The sequence below is a fragment of the Lontra canadensis genome, unplaced genomic scaffold, assembly GCF_010015895.1.
Source record: "Lontra canadensis isolate GAN:19392208 unplaced genomic scaffold, GSC_riverotter_1.0 scaffold207, whole genome shotgun sequence".
NCBI classification, from domain to species: Eukaryota; Metazoa; Chordata; class Mammalia; order Carnivora; family Mustelidae; genus Lontra; species Lontra canadensis.
Window position 1 is genome coordinate 742,757 of NW_022631201.1, and position 5,837 is coordinate 748,593.

The following is a 5,837-nucleotide window of genomic DNA, read 5'->3' on the forward strand; positions in this document are numbered from 1 at the left end:
CTCTGAATATATCATGCCAGCTCTTTCTGGCCTGCCAGGTCTCTGTGGATAAGTCTGCTGCCAATCTAATATTTTTACCATTGTATGTTACAGACTTCTTCTCCCGGGCTGCTTTCAGGATTTTCTCTTTGTCACTAAGACTTGTAAATTTTACTATTAGGTGATGGGGTGTGGACCTATTCTTATTGATTTTGAGTGGGGTTCTCTGAACATCCTGGATTTTGATGCTTGTTCCCTTTGCCATATTGGGGAAATTATCTCCAATAATTCTCTCCAATATACCTTCTGCTCCCCTCTCTCTTTCTTCTTCTTCTGGAATCCCAATTATTCTAATGTTGTTTCATCTTACGGTGTCACTTATCTCCCGAATTCTGCCCTCATGGTCCAGTAGCTGGTTGTCCATCTTTTGCTAAGCTTCTTTATTCTCTGTCATTTGGTCTTCTATATAGCTAATTCTTTCTTCTGCCTCATTTATCCTAGCAGTGAGAGCCTCCATTTTTTATTGCACCTCATTAATAGCTTTTTTGATTTCAACTTGATTAGATTTTAGTTCTTTTATTTCTCCAGAAAGGGCTTTTATATCTCCCGAGAGGGTTTCTCTAATATCTTCCATGCCTTTTTCGAGCCCAGGTAGAACCTTGAGAATCGTCATTCTGAACTCTAGATCTGACATATTACCAATGTCTGTGTTGATTAGGTCCCTAGCCTTTGGTACTGCCTCTTGTTCTTTTTTTTGTGGTGAATTTTTCCGATTTGTCATTTTGTCCAGATAAGAGTCTATGAAGGAACAAGTAAAATACTAAAAGGGTGGCAACAACCCCAGGAAAATATGCTTTAGCCAAATCAGAAGAGATCCCAAATCGTGAGGGGGGGGAAGTGGATAAAAAGAGGTTCAGAAAGAAAAAAAAATAAAAAAGAAAAAAGAAACAAATAAAAAAAGAAAACCAATAATGAAAAAAAAATAAAAAGGAAAAAAAATATATATATATTAGATAAACTAATTAAAAGACGTTAAAAAAGAAAGGGGTAAAAGTTAAAAAAATTTAACAGAATAAGAGAAAAAAAATTGAAAAAGAAAAAATAAATTAAATTAACTGCAAGGCTAAAGAATCATGGGAGAAAGCCATGAGTTCCGTGCTTGCTTTCTCCTCCTCTGGAATTCCACTGCTCTCCTTGGTATTGAAACTGCACTCCTTGCTAGGTGAACTTGGTCCTGGCTGGGTTTCTTGTTGATCTTCTGGGGGAGGGGCCTGTTGTAGTGATTCTCAAGTGTCTTTGCCCCAGGCAGAGTTGTACCGCCCTTACCAGGGGCCGGGCTGAGTAATCTGCTCGGGTTTGCTTTCGGGAGCTTTTGTTCCCTGAGCGTTTTCCATAGAGTCCTGGAGGACTGGAATGAAGATGGCGGCCTCCCAGTCTCCGTCCTGGAGAAGCCGAGAGCCCGGAGCCCCACTCTTTAGTGCGCCCTCAGAGAACAGCGCCCAATTACTCCTGTCACCCTTGCCTCCAGCCGCGCTCTGAGCTGACCGAGCCTATGACCATTTCAAGGTAACCCCGAGCTGAGAGTCACTCCTCAGCTCTGTCTCTGTAGCCGGCTTCCCTGTTCTAATACCTGCAAGCTCTGTGACACTCAGACACCCCGATCCTTCTGTGACCTTGTGGGACCTGAGGCCACACTGGCCCCGCATGGGCTTCACACCGGTTAAGCCTCTGCAGTGATGTCCCTCAGCGGAACAGACTTTTACATGTCCTGATTTTGTGCTCTGTTGCTCCGCCGCTTGCCGGGAGCTGGCCCCTCCCCCCGCGGTCTATCTTCCCGTCACTTTGGATTCACTTCTCCGCCAGTCCTACCTTTCAGAAAGTGGTTGATTTTCTGTTTCTAGAATTGCTGTTCTTCTTCTCTTTGATCTCCCGTTGGATTTATAGGTGTTTGCAATCTTTAGATAAGCTATCTAGCTGATCTCCCGCAACCTGAAGTAGTCTCAGCCTGCTGCTTCTCTGCCATCTTGACTCCTCCCCCCCGAAAAAGAGTCGGTAAACCAATTTTTAATCCCCCTTTATCTTAGGAAAGTTGAGTCCTTTAACAAAGATATCAAGATACATCCAGGAAGAATCAAAATAATCTTCCTCACACATACTGAGAGTTTATAACCACTCTCCCATATTTTTCTTCCACCAGTGTTTCTGTGTTTTTGCGTTTGTCCTGATAGTATATAAATCTTACACAAGGGGTTCTTTTTGACGAGGTTCCTCCTTTATTTGTTTATATATATATTTTTTTTTCTCTTGTCATATACTTTTATTAGTCTTTTTGTTTGTTTTTTTTTTTTTTTTGTATACTTCATAAATCTTACCTTGTGGCCCATTTGGGCTGAACCTTCTCTTTTATCTTCCCTTTCTTTCCTCTCTCTCTCTTTTTCTTTCTTTCTTTCTTTTTTTCTTTTTCTTTTCTTTTTTCTCTCATTTGGGTGAGGAATCCTGATTGCTCAGATGTGTTCCAGGGTGCACCGTGAATGCACCATGGTCGATACATCCAGCTACATTGGTTCAGTCATCTCACACCAAAATGACTAGGAGGAGGAATGCCCAACAGAAGAAAAATACAGAGGATGGACCTTCTGCAACAGAGCTAACGGCTATCAACATAGACAATATGTCGGAAAGAGAATTCAGGCTAACAATTATCCAGGCAATAGCTAGGTTGGAGAAAGCCATGAATGACCAAACGGAATTGATTAGGGCCGAACTGAAAGCGAACAGAGATGATGTTCACAATGCTAGGGCAGAGGTAAAAGCTACCAGGGCTGAGGTTCACAATGCTCTCAATGAGTTCCAATCTAATCTAAATTCTCTCAAAGCTGGGGTAACTGAGACAGAAGATAGAATTAGTGATCTGGAGGACAAACAGATAGAGAGAAAGGATCAGGAGGAAGACTGGAACAAATAGCTTAGAAGCCAGGAAAAGAGAATCAGGGAAATAAATGATGCCATGAAATGTTCCAACGTCAGAATGATTGGAATCCCTGAAGGGGAGGAGAAAGAAAGAAGTCTAGGAGATATAGTGGAGCAAGTTCTTCATGAAAATTTTCCCAGTCTCACAGATGGACCCAGCATTCATGTACTAGAGGCCGATCAGTCTCCACCCAAGATTATAGATTCCAAAAAAACATCAAGGCACCTGATAGTCAAATTGAGGAATCTTAATTGTAGATATAATCTCTTAAAAGCCGCTATGACAAAGAGGCTCCTTACTTACAGTGGAAAGCCCATCAGAATAATGTCAGACCTGTCCACAGAGACCTGGCAAGCCAGAAAGGGCTGGCAAGATATATTCAGGGCACTAAATGAGAAGAACATGCAGCCAAGAATACTTTATCCAGCAAGACTGACATTCAAAATGGATGGAGAGATAAAGAGTTCCCAAGACTGGCAAGACTTAAAAGACTAAGCAACCACCAAGCCAACACTGCAGGAAATATTAAGGGAAGTTCTATAAAAGAGGAAAAATCCTAAGAATAGCAATGAACAGAAATATAGAGACAATCTACAGAAAGAAAGACTTCAAAGGTAAGACGATGTCAATAAAAACGTATCTATCAATAATCACTCTCAATGTGAATGGCCTAAATGCGCCCATAAAATGGCACAGGGTTGCAGATTGGATAAAATGACAGGACCCATTCATATGTTGGATACAAGAAACCCTTTTTGAACCTAAAGATACACCCAGACTGAAAGTGAAGGGATGCAGAAGCATCTTTCATGCCAGTGGGCCTCATAAGAAGGCTCAAAAAAATAGTATTCTCATATCAGACAAATTAGATTTTAAACTAAAGACTGTAGTCAGAGATACAGAAGGAAACTAATCATTCTTAAAGGGACTATCCACCAAGATGATCTAACAATTGTAAATATTTATTGCCCCAATATGGGAGCACCCAATTACATAAGAAAACGATTAATCAAGATAAAGAGTCATATTGATATGAATACATTAATAGGAGATCTTAACACACCTCTCTTAGAAAGAGACAGATCATCGAAGCAGAAAATCAATAAAGAAACAAGAGCATTGAATGACACATTGGACCAGATGGACCTCATAGATATATACAGAACATTCCACCCAAAAACAACAGAATACTCATTCTTCTGAAGTGCACTTGGAACCTATTCAAGAATAGACCACATACTGGGTCACAAATCAGGACTCAACCGATACCAAAAGACTGAGATTATTCCCTGCATATTCTCAGATCACAATGCTTTGAAACTGGAGCTCAATCACAAGGAAAAGTTCAGAAGGAACGCAAACACCTGGAAGCTAAAGACCATCGTGCTTAAGAATGCTTGGATCAACCAGGAGATCAAAGAAGAACTGAAACAATTCATGGAAACCAATGAGAATGAAGACACTTTGGTCCAAATCCTATGGGATACAACAAAGGCAGTCCTATGGGGGAAATACATAGCCATCCAAGCCTCCCTCAAAAAAATTGAAAAATCCACAATACACCAGCTGTCTCTACACCTTAAAGAACTGGAGAATCAACAACAAATCAAACCAACTCCACACATAAGAAGGGAAATAATCAAGATTAGAGCTGATATCAATGAGGTAGAAACCAGAGATACAGTAGAACGTATCAATGAATCTAGAAGCTGGTTTTTTGAAAGAATCAATAAGATCAATAAACCATTGGCCACACTAATTCAAAAGAAAAGAGAGAAAGCCCAAATTTATACAAGTATGAATGAAAAGGAAGAGATCACAACTAACACCAAGGAAGTAGAAACATCATCAGAAATTATTATCAACAGTTATATGCCAATAAGCTAAGCAACCTAGATGAAATGGATGCATTTCTGGAAAACTATAAACTCCCAAAATTGAACCAGGAAGAAATTGGCAACCTGAATAGACCGATATCTAGTAAAGAGATTGAAGCAGTTATCAAAAACCTCCCAAAAAACAAGAGCCCAGGACCTGATGGATTCTCTGGGGAATTCTACCAAACTTTCAAAGAAGAAATAACACCTATTCTCCTGAAGCTGTTTCAAAAAATTGAAGCAGAAGGAAAACTTACAGACTCTTTCTATGAAACCAGCATTACCCTGATCCCCAAACCAGGCATAGACCCTACCAGAAAGGAGAATTTCAGACGAACATCACTGATGATTATGGATGCTAAGATTCTCAACATGATCCTACCAAACAGGATCCAACAGTACATTAAAAAGATTATCCACCATGACCAGGTGGGGTTCATTCCTGGGCTACTAGGAAGGTTCAAATTCGAAAATCAATCAATGTGAAAGAACAAATTAATATGAGAAGAGAAGAACTACATGGTCCTCTAAATTGATGCAGAAAAAGCATTTGACAAAATCCAGTGTCCTTTCCTGATAAAAACGCTTCAAAGTATAAGGATAGAGGGAACATTCCTGAACTTCATCAAATCTATCTGTGTAAGACCTACAGCAAATATCATCCACAATGGGAAAAAGCTTTCAGCCTTACCGTTGAGATGAGGAACACAACAAGGATGCCCACTATCACCACTCTTGTTCAACATCATATTAGAAGTCCTAGCAACAGCAATCAGACTACAAGGAGAATAAAAGGCATCCAAACTGGCAGTGAAGAAGTCAAACTCTCTCTCTTTGCAGATGACATGATTCTTTATATGGAAAACCCAAAAGACTCCACCCCTAAACTACTAGAACTCATACAGCAATTCAGTAACATGGCAGGATACAAAGTCAATGTACAGAAATCAGTGGCTTTCTTCTACACTAACAACGAAAATACAGAAAGGGAAATTAGAGAATCGATTCCA